The sequence below is a fragment of the Mauremys mutica genome, chromosome 8, assembly GCF_020497125.1.
Source record: "Mauremys mutica isolate MM-2020 ecotype Southern chromosome 8, ASM2049712v1, whole genome shotgun sequence".
NCBI lineage: Eukaryota > Metazoa > Chordata > Testudines > Geoemydidae > Mauremys > Mauremys mutica.
The window spans coordinates 57,975,744-57,991,290 of record NC_059079.1 but is presented as its reverse complement, the minus strand read 5'-3'; the positions used below and the strand labels follow the sequence as shown (position 1 = coordinate 57,991,290).

Below are 15,547 nucleotides of genomic sequence, written 5' to 3'. Positions count from 1 at the left end.
ACTGTGGGGTTCTCACTGGGTGTACATACCAGCCATGTTCTGAGCATTCAGGGCTCTGGTTACCAGCTCTATTCAAAGTGCTGAGCCAGCTCCTCAGCTGCTCTGAGCCGTCCTCTTTCAAGTAATGTCAAAGGAGCTGTGCTCATTTATGCCAGCTGAGGAGTGTGTAAATGGTGACTTTAGCAGCATCTTCTCTCCCGCTGCTGGTGATCTTCATACTCGCACATAGAATAGATGAGAGAGCCACTGAGGAGCTACAGGTGACCTGCAACTGAATAAGGACGCAGATGCCATCGATATGATGAGCCAAAGTCACCAGGTAACCTAGGTCACAGCTGCATGTCCCAAGAGTACCCAGGTGGTTTCAAAATTCTTCATGTTTCCCTTCCGGTTCCTCTTGGTGAAGAGCAGCACCACTGCAGCTTGTCCTCTTCTGGGCCATGTGATGCTAAGTTGTCAGGCCCACCCCAGGCAAGGGTGTCTCCTCCTCCAACACTGCAAGGATGTGAGTCTCTTCTCACTCACCTCAGTGCAAGTCAAGTGTGAGAGGACAATTGAGTCCAGTTGTTTCCAGAAGTCAGAGGTTGGGGAGGAATCCTGGGCATGGAATGGCAAGTGGCCACATGGAAGCTGGGTGGAAAGAGGATGCTAGTGGGAACTGGAGCTGGAGCTGTTCGGGTTTGAATTCTGCTACTGATCAAAATATCAGCTGCTCAGACTGACATCCTCTTTCCACCCAGGTGCCGGAGACAGAGTCCTGAGCTTCTAAGCTCTTCTGGGCAGCACTGCCCTAATGCCTTGCCTGCACACTGGCCTTTGTATGCTTTCTGTGAATTGCACGATCCTTTGCTTGCTAGCACACAGCCCCCTCGAAGGGACTCTGTTCTGATCTCATGCACTGGTGATTCCAGGGTGGCTCTGGTGACATCCCTAGCACTGCTGCTAGTTCTCACAGGGTGCCACACCCCCTGGCTTGAAGTGGTTTCCATCATATACAGGGTTTACAGTCTGGTTCAATGGCTCTCAGCACCCCCACTGTACAAATTGTTCTAGCACCCCTGCTGTCCCCTTAAGTGAAGGGGGACACCGCCGCCCACTCCCCAGCACAGCTACATCCCAGGTTGAGCTGATTAAGAGGGTGGGGTGCCATTTAGGGCTAATGAATAAAAGGAAGACAGCTGTGATTGGGGGGGGGGGTTGTAGACAGTCCCTGGGGGAAAGCTGAGGGCAGCAGGCCAGGGGTGGGGCTAGTCTGCTGAGGTAGAAAGCCTGGGCCAGGAGGCTGAAAAGGGCTGAGGCGAGAAGCAAAGCCTAGTAGAGGGGTAGTCTGGTGATCTTCCCCATGCAGAGGCCAGGAAGAAGCCTGCAGAGGACTCTAGCTGGGGTGGCTGTTTTGGCTAGAAGAACAGGTGGGGAGCTACAGAGTGCTGAGTGTGGCAGAGCCCACCGGAGCTGGCATAGGGGGTGAGTTGTTGGACTGGGTGTGGGGGCACTTATCGGCTAGGTGCATTGTGCGGGGGATAAATGAGTGGTGTTTGGGGGGCCTTCAAGGATTGTTGGCACTTATGTGGGATAATAAACCAGTCCAGGGTTAAGGTAACATCAGACCCATTGTGGTGGAGCCCTTAAGGTGAGGGGGGAAAGGAGGCAGTACCCTGGTGTTATTGTACCCAGCCGCACGGGGGAATCGTGATGGGTGAATCTGGAAACTGGCCTAGGGTTGCAGAACGGTTTCTGTTCTAACTCCTTGGGCCAGATCCAGCTTGTGTCAGGCTGCTGGCAGACTCAAGCAGGTTTCATGACAGTGTTTATACTTGGATCATGTTTTCAAGCCTTTCTGTGCAACCAGGTGAGCTAGAAACTTAGTGTCAGTTAAAAACAATGTGATTCTGACATCACATAACTCCAGGAGTGAGACCTGGGCCTGTAACACTGCTGCTTTAATTTGCCTCTGGCTTGGTGACTCATGGGAACTTTCCTCCTCCCACCCTGCTCCTGGAATCCCCTTGAGGAATCTCTGGTCCAGTGGCTACCTTGAGGTTAAATCAAATGGCTGGGGCCTTTTGGCTACATGAACACTGAGTATTTTGGAATAAAGCATAGGCCAGCTGCACATGCTGCCCTGCTCCCTGGTGAACAAAGCAGCGGTAAGGAGCTGGAAGGTGTGAGCTCCAGCCCTGGAGCTGGATGGGACTAAACTAGACACCGAACACTGGAGTTCCTGTTGCGGGATTGATGTCTGCACAAGCCCTGCAAAGCAGGTCTGAGTGGGACCCCTACAGAAGGGGTTAATTCTCGCTGCTTCCCTCCTTGCATCTTGAGCTGTAACTTCTCCCCTTGTGCTTATACGGTATCTGTTTCGTCCTTTGCCCCTTTCCCCAGGAAGGCAAAAGGGCAGGGCTGAGCTGTTCTGAGTTGCATTGTGCCCAGGCTCAGCTCCTGTGACCGCCCCTGTACATCCCAAGCTGTGGGTTGTGGGCTGTTACCAGCCACTGAGGCCATGTGAACCACAGGTCCCAGAGGGCATGTTTTCTCTACTTACTGAATTAAGCTGCTTTACCCACAGCTTTCCTGATGATGGAAGAGAATCTGCTGAGCCAAACCCAGCTGTGGCTTGGCAGGCAGAGCAAAGGAGGGAAAGGCCCTGGAGTAAAGTACTGAGTGGTGTCACTCTGGTGATACTCCCTCCTTGTCTAATCACGACTGTCTCCCAGCCTTGTCTAGCTGTCTGGTCTGTGAGCCTGGTGTTGCCTAGACCCATGATCCCAGAGCTGTTCCTAACTTTTCTGGTCTGAGGGCTGGATTATGGGCTGTGACGAGAGTTCCCTTCCTAGGCTGTGCTGTGCCCAGCCATGCAATCTCCTGTATGGTGCCAAGGGCCAGTTTCGGGGGGGGGATAACAAAGGGAAAGGGAGTAATGTTCTCCCCTCTTTCTTGCTAGTCTAGCTTTCAACAGATCTAGGATCACCCTGGTTTCTCAGGCCCTGATCCTTAGCTGGTGTAACTTCAGTGACCTTTGAAATCAATGGAGTGATGTTCATTTAAACCACCTGAGCATCTGACCATTAATTCCTGTTATCCTTCCTGCTGAGCTCACAGAGCACTGATTTCCCTTGGGCTCCAGAGGTGACTCCTGGCCTGAGTGGGGTGGGCTGAATTCGCCCAGCCATGGATTGTCACGAATTGCTTTACCAGCTGCCAGGTTTTCTCTTATGGCAGTTAGCTAAGTGGATATCCATATGAACAGCTGGCCATCCTGGGTCAGACCAAAGGTCCATGTAGCCCAGTGTCCTGTCTTCCAACAGTGGCCAATGCCAGGTGCCCTAGAGGGAATGAACAGAACAGGTAATCACCAAGTGATCCATCCCCTCTCGCCCATTCCCAGCTTCTGGCAAACAAGGGCTAGGGACCCCATCCCTGCCCTTCCTGGCTAATGGACATTGATCAACCTCTCCTCTATGAATTTATCTAGTTCTATCTAGGCTGCTGAAGTAACCAGCTCCATTTAATAAAGCTCCTCTCTGGGGGGCCTGTAATGTCTCCATGAGGCCTTTTCCTTAGGTAGATTCCTAGGTAAGTCCTGGGTGGTGATTGTAAAAAATCCCAGCTTTGCCCCAAATGTCTGAGTGCCCTCTCTGGGTGGGCATGGGGCTGGGCAGGGAAACAGGCGTTGGGAGATAGTGATGGGTGGCAAAACAGTGAGGGGGTTGAGGGCATCATCCATGTGCCAAGTTACTGGGGGCCAAATGGTGTGGCCAGAGAGCCAGGGGAATAAGTAAAGCTAGGAAGGGGCTACAGAGAAGGAAATTAATAAGTGGGATGCTCTGGTGGGTGAGGGTGAGCTGGAGGAAGTTTCTGACTCCTCAGTCTAGGGGCATGGCTCAGCATCTCCCATTACTGCTTGTGCAGTGCTGCATTCGAGCTCCTCCTGCCATCCCTCAGGCAAGCTGCTCCCACCACAGAGCCTCATGCTGCTAAGATCTGGAGAAAGCCTCTTGGCTCATCAAATATTGAGACTTGTGCTCATTGAAGGGAGGAAAAAAAATCAACCTCATACTGCTTCTACCTACTGTATTGATTGTCAGCCCCTCCCTGCACAGGGCTGTTCTCGCAGGCTAGGAGCAGCCAGAACTAGGCCAAGCTAATGATGGGGGTGAGTCTGCAGACCCCTCCTTGAGGTGGAGGGGGGAGGGGAGCTAGGATTCCGCCTGTCTCACTTGAACATGCAGTCTGTGTAAGGGTCTGTTTGAAGCCCTTTCTAATGCTGGTGTTTTACCTGGCTACAGATAGAAAGGTGAGGTGGTGGTGTGTGGTGGGGGTTTTTGTTTGTTTTTTCAAAGTTCCCTAACGAATCTGGACATCCAACTCCCATTCGTCCTAATAGGGCACCTTTGACAATTTTGCCCTAAGTGTTTGCTGTATTTTCCCCTCGACTCTTGCTTTTATGAAGCAAGTTTGCCGCTGGTGAAAAGCGCAGGCTGGGGCAGCAAGATCCTTTCTCTACAGCACAGGCAGCGGCAATGCTGGCTCATTTCCCTCCCCCCCTCCCCATGCCAAGCCCTGTCTCCGTATCACTGCTCAGCCTGGCCTCTAGCCCTGAAAGGGAATTTCAGTCTCCAAGGGCCATGCAGAATGCAGACGTTGGTTCCTTGGTGGAGATTGCTGGTGAGGGTGGTGGGTTAGCGCGAGGTGCATTTTGGGAACATGGACACCTCTTCACCAGCCACTGGCCCGAGCCCCACCCCACTCACTACACATGCACTCACCCACCACACTACCGCAGCAAGATCAACAGAGGTGCTCCCGCTGCAGCATCCATGTGCCAGCAGCCCTCTCCTGCTTATAGGCTATCCTCTGTGAGGGTTCTCTGACTAGTAATAGGGCGCCTCCCTTGTTCTACCACAGCCTGGATTTGTTAACCTGCTAGGTGGGCTGCAAGCTTTCATTTCTCACAGGCAACCTGGGAGGAACTCTGCTGAGTGGTGAAGCATGGGATGTGCGCTTCTATACACCGTGTGTGCCTGCATATATTCACCCATGCAGTCATCTCAGGGTGATGTGAAAGGCAGAGGCTGTTTTGCCACAGTGCACAACAGTTCGCTTGGGGAAGTGAAAAACTCCCCTGAAAACTCCCCTCAAAACTAACTGCAGAGGGACCTTTTAGGGAAACTATCACAGGGAAAGGAAGAAGGAATTGAGTAGAGCTGGGCAGAATCAGGAGCACTAGGAATTGCGTATAAACTAGGATAGAGCCAGTGAAGTAAATGGACCAGCTGAGGAGTCAGGCCATCAAATTCAAGGGGCTGCTCACATGGGTAACGTTAAGGACCAGGCATAAGTGTGCAACCTGAAGTCCTAACCCTGCAAAGGCTTAAGTGCTCACAAGTCAGGAGATGCAAAATGAAGGTGCCAAGTTCCGTAGGGCACCTGCATTACATCTTCTCGTTGCTGTTAAAGAAGCCAGGTACCCAGCATAACCAGCGGGGCCCAGATCCTAAATCTGGGCCTGAGTCCTTCCTGAGTGTCACTTCTTGGCTCAAAGGCTCGCAGGTATTTAGGCTCCTTGGTTTCACTGAAATCAAAATATCTTTGAGGATCTGGCCCTTGCAGCCCCACATGGAGGGGAAAAAAATCTATGGTACGTATTTGAAATGCAATTTTGAAAGGCCCAGACAAATCGAAGCTAGTTTTCTCTGACACCTCAATGACCCTTCTTAAGAGGCAGGGGTGTGTGTGTGTGTGGTTCTCCCCCCGCCCCGCCCCCCAAGCCAAATTCCAGCTTGAAACTCCTAGCTCTGTATCTGGTAAACGCATTCAAGCAAAGGTTCACTGCTGTCATGGTTTCACATACAGACCGTGCCCCTAATTCAGCAAGATACTTAAGCATGTGCCTTGAAATCAGTGAGAGACATGCTTAAAGCTAGGCATGTGCTTAAGTGCCTTGCTGAATTGGGGTTGGTGTGAACCATTTTCAACCTAAGAGGAGTTCACAAGCTGCTCTCATGACTATTTGCTCTTCTGTATTTGTGGGCTCTGGTTAATCACATGGTGGTGGTTGTGCTTCCTGATTTGGGTGAATGAATCTCATTGGGCTGAGTCCTTACTAATTGCTGTCCTGTGGTTCACACAACCTTCATGGCATGTGTGAGTGGCTATTTGGACAACTAACCTCTAGTCCCCAAATGAGGTGTGTGGACAACAGCCTTGACCCTTCACAAGTAGCGAATCAAAAGCTGTGTGAGTGTTATCAAGTCAGTTGCAATTCAGGCCAATGCTCACATGGTTTTTGCTAGTATCATCTAGTTCTGTTCTTCTGCACCCTCTGTGATGGGGGTGATCCACATCACAGGGGCGTTGTATGAATGAGTTGGAAATTGCTTGGTGGTGAATGGCACCACTCCAGCCTCCGCTGCTATTCCCTTGATAATATAACCAGTGAAAGGTAATAATAGGTTAACACAGTATTGTTCCCTCACCTCCAACAGTCCCCTGGTGTCTGCTAAGCCTTTCAGCCCAGTCCGGCTTAAGGGGGAATCTTCATAGCATCTCTAGATCTAAAATACTTGAGGGCTAACATCACCTGACATTACGGACAATGACATAACTCACTTGTGACACCACCACTTAAGCATTATCCCTCCTCTCCTCCCTCCCTGAGAGAAATGCCACAACAGAGCTCTGCCTGGCTGATCTCCCTCCTGCACAGGTTGCTGTAGCTCTGTGCATATCCAGGCACGCGCGCCCCCATTGGAGCTCAGATAAGTGCTAGTGTGGCGCTAACAAACACATCCTAGGAAGAAGCTCTTAGGCAATTGGATGTGACAGAATAATTCTTTCTTCAGGAAGCAGTAAACAAGGCTCAGATGGGGCCTCTATCTTGCCAGCTCTTGCAGGAGAAGCCTGTCTCCATCTATCACAAACTGCTCCCCTCCAGCACTAAATCACATGTGTATTTAGCTCTCTATATAATGCACTTTGTGCATAAAGTACTGTTTGTATTGTTGCCCTGGCTGTTCTAGCCAAGGCCAGCTCCAGGCACCAGGCCAGCAAGCAGGTGCTTAGGGTGGCACATCCAGCTCTTCGGCGGCAGGTCCCTCACTCCCTCTCAGAGCGAAGCACCAGCCGCCAAATTGCTGCCAAAGACTGAAGCGGCGGCGGTAGAGCTGATCACGAGCGCCTGTTTGGTTGGTTGGGGCAGCAAAAACCCTGGAGCCGGCCCTGGTTCTAGCTCAGACTTTGGGCAGGGCAGAGTGGTGGGATGGGGCAAAGGGCCCAGCAACAGCCCTGCAGGTAGCCTTGGGGGGGGCAATTATTGTATTGTCCTCCTTTAGAGGGAGAGAGGTTTACTTTGGGACACTAGAAAATAGACATGGGAACCTTTCCACAGCCACCCACTTCTTTAGCATCTCGCAATAAACCTGACTCCTGCTGGACTGTGTGTGTGTGTGTGTGTGTGTGATTTAAAAAAAAAACAACAAAAAAAAAACCAGGAGTGAATTTGGAGCTTGTGCAAGAAAGGGCCTAACCCCACCACCAAGCATCATGTGTCTGTCTAATACAAATGGGTGCTTGGCCACCTGCCCTTCTTCCCCAGAGCTCCCTCAGGGCATTAGGGGGCTCACGCATGGTCACGAGGGGTTGCCATATGCAGTGCGCTATGAGGCTGTTGTATAGGGAGTGGAGCTGTATAGCCATCTGGGTCAGTGTCATTTTAAAGGTGTCACGTACCTGCAAAGGGGTTAATCTCTCCTGCTCCTAATAGTAATTCTAACTGCTCATAACCATTCTGCTGCTGGAGCCCTGGAAGCAGCAAAGCACTTAAGCTCAAGCCCCCTCAACTTCACTGAGATGGCCCATATGCTTACTGAATCTGGGCCAAAGTGCTCCCCTTCTGCTCTTGTTCCAGGTGCTGGAGATCTTGCGATGGGGCAAACATGCACAAGGGAGCAGGAGCAGAGTCAGGTGCTGAGACTGCCTGGAGAATGGGTGAGGTGCCTGTATGTAGGGTTGGGAGTGGCAGAAAATTGAGTGCTTTGGCTACAACTTGCTGTAGTTGTAGAGTATTAAGTATATCAAGTGTTATTACCATCGACATTTATTTGCGACTGGATCTGGTGGCGCCTGTCTGGGAAACAAAGCCGCCCCTCAGTACTTGATGTGATGTTTGCATGTTAATGAAGGCAGTAAAGGAGCTAACAGAGCTATGTGCATTCCTCCTGCTTTCAGGCTCCGGATCCAATTGTTGCTGCTTCTTGTTAACCCAAGAATCATACTGCCTCTTCCCGTGGGTGTCCTCCCAGATTTGAATTTTAACTCTTTCCAGTCTGCAGGCCAGATCCTCTGCTGCTGTAAATCAGCACAGCTCAATGGCAGTGGAACTCCACTGATTAAACACAGGGCTAGATCCTCAGTGGGTATCAAAGTATTGCAATGCTTTCCTTCCCCAGCAATGGCTTCTCCATGGGCCTGTTTCGCAGAACAATAGGGATGCTTGTTGCATATGTTTCTTGCATGAACAGTTGGGCTCAATTTTTGCTTGCACAAGCTTCTGGAAAGGAGAATCACTTATGTGCATGATGGCTGATCCACATCCGATGAGAGCCTTCTACAGAAGGGAAAACTGTGCATTAACTCTGAGTTGCCTTTAGCAAAGAGCCGGGAAGGTTTGGGGAGATCCCGGACTGCAGTGGCAGTGATGAGAGAAGTGACAAGGGTAATGATGAGCATATGAACAAATAAGGGCAGTGTATGGAAGAAAGTGCTCATTTAATTCCTTAGGGGTAAGGTAATGAGTAAGGGGCAGATCCTGCCCTTAACTCTCACACAGCTCTTCCCACTAGGGAACAGGATTAGTTTGCATACATGCAATTGAGGGCAAGTTGACCCAGTAACTTCATTAAATGTTAGAGCCTTTGATGCATGTTTGTCTTCCAATGAAGTCACCTCAAGGCTTCTCTATAGATTACAAGGCCAGAAGGGACCACTGTGATCACACTCCCAAAGCAGTGCAAAGTGACCTCAGGGTATTTCTACAGTACAGAGACTGTACCAGCGTAGCTATGGTACCATAGCTGTGCCAACATAATCCCATAGTGTAAACACAGCCTATGCAAATGGAAGGGGGTTTTCCATGGTTGTAGGAACACCACCTCCCCAAGCAATGGTAGCTAGGCCCACAGAAGTGTTCTTCCTTCGACCTAGCTGCATCTACACCAGGGGCTAGGTTGGCGTTGCTATGTCGCTCAGGGTGTGGATTTGTCATACCCCTGAGTGCTGTAGCTATGTCTACCTCTATTTTAAGTGTAGACCTGGCCTCAGTGTAAACAGCTCTCAATATATGCTTAAGTGCTTTACCTCAGGACCCAATCCTGCAGTTGGATCCACAGGTGTAGATTCTTATACCCATGTGAAGTCCTATTGAAGTTCTATAGGTCCAAGGATCTGTGCTAGCTGGTGTGTGTGTAAGAGAGAATATAAAGGAACACTGAGCTCTCTCTCTTGTTGTCTCTCCTGTATCAGGTAGTCCTAGATCATCTCAGTGTTACAGTATAATAATGCACCTCTGCTGTTTCTTGGTATAAGATGTTCCTTAATTTAGATCTGTGGTTCCACACAAACCTTATGTGCTCTCATTTTTCTTAGATTCAACAAGTTGCACCATCTGTATTCAGCGAAGCATTTCAATAGGACTTAACTATTCTTAAGCACTCTGCAGAACCTGGGCTTAAATGGGGATTCGCTAGGAGATATTTTTCAGATAGGGAGTGCAGCTGCTGAATGACTAACCAACCACGGGAAACAATTGTCTAGCAGTGAAGCTCCCAAATTTAACTTTTCTTTACAAAAGATTTTACAAAACCAGAGGTTGATAGAAATATTTTTAACTATTTGATGAAACTAGTGTTTGTGGTGGGTTTTTTGTTTTAAATTTAATCCTTCCTTTTCAGAGCTGAAAATGCAGGACTGAGCCCATGATGCTTGTATGTGGAATGAGAAGCAAATGGAAACTGCTTGTGTGCTTACTACGTGCCTTGCTGAAACAGGGCTAGTGCTCAGCCTGGGACACAGGGAGACCCCATAAAGGAAGAGAACCAGGAAGTGAAAATGACTAAACCCTAAACTGACTAATGACCAGTCTAGTACTGTGTCAATATTGAAGCTGAATGAAATTTCAGAAAGTTAACAAAGCATTAATACTGGCAAGTCAATTTGATCTTTAAAATTGTTTCAATAACTGATTATATTATTAGTACTGAGTAAGAAGATTTGAATAAAAAGTTGTCTTGGGAGGGTCCCTTTAAAAGGAGACAGCAACACTGATGTAAAAGTAAATTAATATCCTGGGTTATAAAAAATACTTTGGGTCAGGTTTTTTGTCACTTGGTGCTACCGTTAGCAGTATGGCCACACATTCAAAAATTGAGATTTTTTTTAAATGAATTTTGATTCCTTTGTCCTCTTAGATTGGAGTGCAAATCAGGTTTTCAAGTGGAGGGCTAGAAATTTACTTTGTAAAAATAAAAACTGGGCTTCTCAGGTAACGACCTGACTCCAGCAGTTGGAGCTCTTGAAAAAATGCCAGATATCACAAGACTCATGATAAAATCACAGGAGTGGAGAACTGACATCCCATATTACAAAGTGAGTGTAGAATGAGACTATTCTAATTTAGCAGCATCCGCCACCCTATCTGCACTAATTTTGCACTGGTATTATTAGCTGCATGAAGTGCAGGGAAATCCAGACCCTATGTCCTGAGAGAGAGAGAAATCATGTCCTAGATTATTCCCCCCCCCCCCCCCCCGCACGACAAGAGAGGAGATCACGTCCAATGTTGTTGCTAGCCATTTAAAAACTGTGCAGAAGAGGAGGGTGGAGAATGCTAACTGCAAGGAAGTGTCCTGCTGGAATTGTTAAACATGCTGGGTAAGAACAGCTGGAGGTGGAAGGCAGATTTAGGCAACAGCCTGGGTATTAAAAGTAGGTGAAGGTTGTAGCAGTTGCTTATTAATTACTACTTGGGTAACATTACATTAAGGAAAAATATCTGAAATCTTACTTCTACTTTAAAAAAAAAAAAGTGCTGGATGTGATGTGCTGTGGGAGTTCCTACCTGGCTCTGCCCAGAATCTGCCCTCCTAGGTTCTGATTCTACACCTTATGCACTCATTTCCACTGGGGAGAAGTGGTGTCATAGGTACACATGTCCTTCTTCTCATCTGGCAGTGACAGATCTGGTGACCTGCTTCAACTAATCCCTGTGCCATTTGGTGCAGCTGCACTGAACACAATGAATGGCAGCTGGAGTGCATGCAGAGAAATACTGGGATTCAAATCTGCAGTACATGACACAAACTGTGGCATGTTCTGTTTGCTCTTCCTCCTGGCTAGTTAATATAATGCACGTGCACACACACACACACACCCGCCCCTTGCTGACCTATTCCCAGTGGTCATTAGTGGCTCCAGGGGGCAGAGTTAAGGTTGTATTGCAGAGTGGCCTGTAACTTAACTCTGTATTTGCTGGCTTTCAGTAGCTTAAATTTAGCTACTCTCCATATTTTGGAAGGACACAAAGCTGCACCAGGCCCCCTTTACTGAGTGTTAATGCAGTTCTTGGGCAATTAATTTAGCCCAAAGTTACACCCTTCCTGGGCTTTGGCTTTATTGGTGGTAGCAACAATGACACGTAAACCTCAATCTGAAGTGTTCCTAGAGCTTCCATGCAAAGATTTCCACTCCCATCCCACTTACCTCTCCTACATCCAGGGTGAAGCTAATGAACCACAGCTGTCAGTGTGTCAGCAGGAATCAATTGTGCCCTGCAGGATTTCAGTACTTGCTAAGAGGGTGGACCAACAGAAGAGCCCTGCTGCTCTGACACAGGGAGCATAGCCTTCAGGCACCCAGGGAATAAGAAATCTCTTAGCATATGCAACTATTCCACCCGAGCTGGGGTCTTCTGAGATTTCACAAGCAACATCAGAATTGGGGTCAGGCCTAGGCAGTAGTTGGATGGGAGACCAGCTCAGGATGGTGCTTGTTTAGTAGGGGGATTTCTTCTTTCAACCTGTCCCCTAGCATGCCATGAGAACTATGCTTGTTATTGCTGAAGGGATCTTGAGGGAGGTCCAGCCCTCTTGGGATCCCCATGGCTCTTTTCCCCAAGAACCTGGGTGGTATCCTTCCATTCTGCTTGTCTCCATTCCCCCTGCATTTTCAAATGGCTACAATAGTGTTCTTCACATCCTTTTCAGAGCTTCATAGGGAAAGGCTTTCTCAGGCCGCTGGTCATTCTCTGTGGAGCTGAGGTTGGAGTTAACCTCCACTGGCAATACAGAAACAAAGCTAATGGGACATGTCTCTCTATTATGAGCCACAGGTGTATTCTGCACATCCATTTTCCTTGCTTGAATCCTTAGTGAATTTACTAGCCCTCGGTGCACAGGATTTCATCAAATGGATTGGCCTATTAAATGGGAGTAATTCCTTCACCTGTGTGTGTAATGTTTTTTAGGTGCTTGTATACCACACTGAGGAGGAAGTAGGTAAATTTGTATTTTATTTCCCTTGTCCTTTTACTAGTTCTCATTCAAATGAAGATTTATTCCTTTCCCACTCACCTGTGCCTTCTGACTGTGTTGGGCAGTCATAATGCTGAATCTGTGACATCATCATCAATATTTTGGCACCAGAATTGGAGGGCCAGAAATGAAATAACTTCCTGTCTGGATACAAAAGAAGGCCAGTATCACTATTGTCATTTTAGAGGTGGGGAAACAGACACAGAAAGGTGACATGACTTGGTCTAGGTCATGCAGCAGCTCAGTAGCACAGCTGGGAACAGAATGCTGGTTTCCCAGTCCAGTGACTATTGACTAGACCAGACTGCCCACTATTGGGCTATTGAGTCCAGAATGTTACCTCTGGCAGCATTCAAAAATCAGAGGAAAGTAAAAAACATTCCTAATGCACTGAGGTAATTGTACAATACCATACATGGGTGGAAAAGCTCCTTCCTGATCACTACAATGGTTGGCTTATGGCCTGAAGCATGAGGTCTGATTCTCTTTATCTTACCTACAAAATAAAAAAAAGGAAGGTGTGTAGCTGCTTGTAACTTCAGTGCAGCCCTATCCTTCAGAACACTGTGCGGCTAACACTTAGTTCCAGGAACACCTGTTTGGGGGTGGGAGGGAACAGTTATAAGAGAGGGCCAGAGCTACTAAGAACAGAAATAGCGTCTTGTAACAAGCCCTCTTGTGCAGGACTAAAGTGTGCCAAAGAGAGGCTCTATTCTGCACAGGGTAATAGACAAGGGGGTAATCTTATCTGAAAAAATCCTGTGGCTGGCTTTCATATGCCAGTCCTGCCTAGACCAACTCCCCAAGTCCAGCCTTCTGCATCTGTTTTCCTTTCTGGCCCTTTTGAAGCACTGATCTGGCTTCTGTGTTGGCAGCCAGAAGGAGTACATTACCTGGGACGCTTGGCACTGGATCAAAGCAGCTCACAGGCCTAGCAAAGCCAGGCGGGATAAGCAGCTGCAGCAGCTTGATTTCAGAAACCGCCTGCCCCTGTAACAAGAAAAGATCGGTGTAGTTTGGTCAAGGTAAAAGGTCAAAGATTTCATTAGCGACTGCACAAACCGGGAGTTCCCCGGGGGTGCTGGTGGTAGCAGTGGGAAATTCAGAGAAGAGGTGTGTAGGAAAAACAGATGCCGGAGGAGGAAGGGCGGCTTGGGATTCCAGCACCCTGGACGGGGCCCGGCGGGGCAGGGCAGGGCTGGGCTGGGGCTGGGAACAATGGCAGGTGCCCTGCAAGGCTGGCGCGCTAGGCTGAGTACCAGGCCGGGATTAACCTGTTGGTCTAAAGTCAGCGCCAGCTCCCTGCCCGCTCGGAGGCTGCCGGACGCTCGGCGGGGCTCTCCCGGGAGCTGCTGGTTTCGATCCGGGGGGGCGTCCCTGACTCCTCCGGGCAGCGCTCGGCTCGCTCGTTCCAGGCGGGATAGTGCCGCGTGCGGGTGCCCCGGGCTCCAGCCTGGCGCCTGCCCCGGCAGAGGGACTTCGAAGCTGCCCTGGAGCAAGTCACAGTCCCGCTCTGGGCTCCTGCTTGTCCTGTAGCCGCCGCCTCCTCCCTCGGTTGTACGGCTCGGCGGGGGCCGGGGAGCCAGCCCTGGCCATTGCACTTGCTCGCCGCTTTGCAGCCTCGGTGGCTCCCCGGAGCGAGCTCGGAGCGGGATTTCTGGTGCCATTGTCTTGTCCCGCCGCTACCCCCTTGTAGAGGGGCGGGGGCCAGGCGCTGCAGCAGGGCGCCCCCTGCAGCCAAGGGGCGATCAACGCAGCCATGAAATATACACGAGGCTCAGAGAGCTGAAGGCGCTTCCATCACCTCCTACCTCAGCAGCAGCTCAGCCCCCTGCCCTCGCAGCCTGTCCTGCTGTGCGTCGCGGGGAGGCGATCGGCCGGAGCAGACGCTTCCAAGGTAAGCTGCTTTCCACACCATGCCTGGGGCCGGGCTCTCTGTCCGGGGGGAGGCTGTGTGACTGCAGAGGAGAGATCGGGAGAGCCCGGTGCAAAAGGGGAGCTGTGTCCAGAAGGCAGCGAGACATTTCCCTCTGCAAACTTCTCGGCGTGGTCTCCCCCTCTTGCATGGACCCCCCCGGGGAAAGTACTTGGCTGTTATGCTGGGGATGGAGCCAGCCCTGCCAGGCGCCCCGGCTAGGAAATTTAAGTGAATTCTCTTGCTCCCCGCCCCACCCCCCCCGCCTCACAGAAAAGGGAAGAAAGACCGGGAGGGTGCGTAGAAAAGGAAGAAAAGTCAGATCTGGCCATCGGTGAATGGTGCAGCACTCGCGTGGCTGCGGGGAATGCTCGGAGAGCAGCAGAGCCAGAGCAGCGGGATGCGCTCTTGACACTGGGCTGTTTCCGAGCTAGATTTCCTTTCGTCCGCTCCAGAGCTCTGCTTTGGGAGAGCCCCACTGAAGTATGGGAGGGCTGTCGGCAGGCTGCCGCTCCTTGCAAGAGCCCAAGCTGCCCTGCTGGACTTTCCGATTTCTTGGCTAACTTGTGTGTGTGTGTTTGTGTTTTTAAAGCAGTAACACCCTCTCCTTGAGGAGTCCTAGCAGGCGGAGTGGGGAAGGATTTAACAAGCCCATCTCTGTGCCAGGCCAGGATTGTCCCCTGCAGCACTTCCCAGCGCTTTACCTAGGCTAAGTTTGAAAAGTCCCAGGTGATGAAGCTTCCACCAGGCCCATTATGCAGTTGTGCTGGATATCAGGGATATGGTAGCTCAGTAGAGCCCCAACCTTGCTCTCCTATACTGCCTCATCCGCCTGATTTGCTGAAATGAAGGAAATCACATCCCTTTGTTTGTTCCCAGGGATCTCTGTGTTGTCTCTCGCTGTAGCCCAGAATTAGGAAGGAGAACTGGGTGTAGCCTGAACATTACTGCCTGCACCATGTGGGTGACTGCTTCACCATTGGTGGGGCTTGTTTCCTCTAAACTCATACTGAAGGCTGAATTTCTGTCCTCTCAAACAGTTTCTCTC

General features: G+C 50.0%; 1 protein-coding gene and 1 long non-coding RNA gene across 2 annotated transcripts in view; both read left to right on the top strand.

The window, feature by feature from the left end:
* Positions 1-1,246: 1,246 nt before the first annotated feature.
* Positions 1,247-12,639, top strand: LOC123375365. The gene is made up of 3 exons (XR_006581417.1): positions 1,247-1,464; positions 7,907-7,986; positions 9,948-12,639. It is a non-coding gene; the product is annotated as an uncharacterized LOC123375365 (long non-coding RNA).
* A 1,641-nt stretch (positions 12,640-14,280) lies between these two features.
* Positions 14,281-15,547, top strand: part of FAM163A (family with sequence similarity 163 member A) — a 72,819-nt gene continuing 71,552 nt past the window's right edge. Inside the window, exon 1 of the mRNA XM_045026155.1 lies at positions 14,281-14,481. The gene's annotated coding sequence lies outside the window, so the exon portion shown is untranslated. The remainder of the gene's footprint in view (positions 14,482-15,547) is intronic.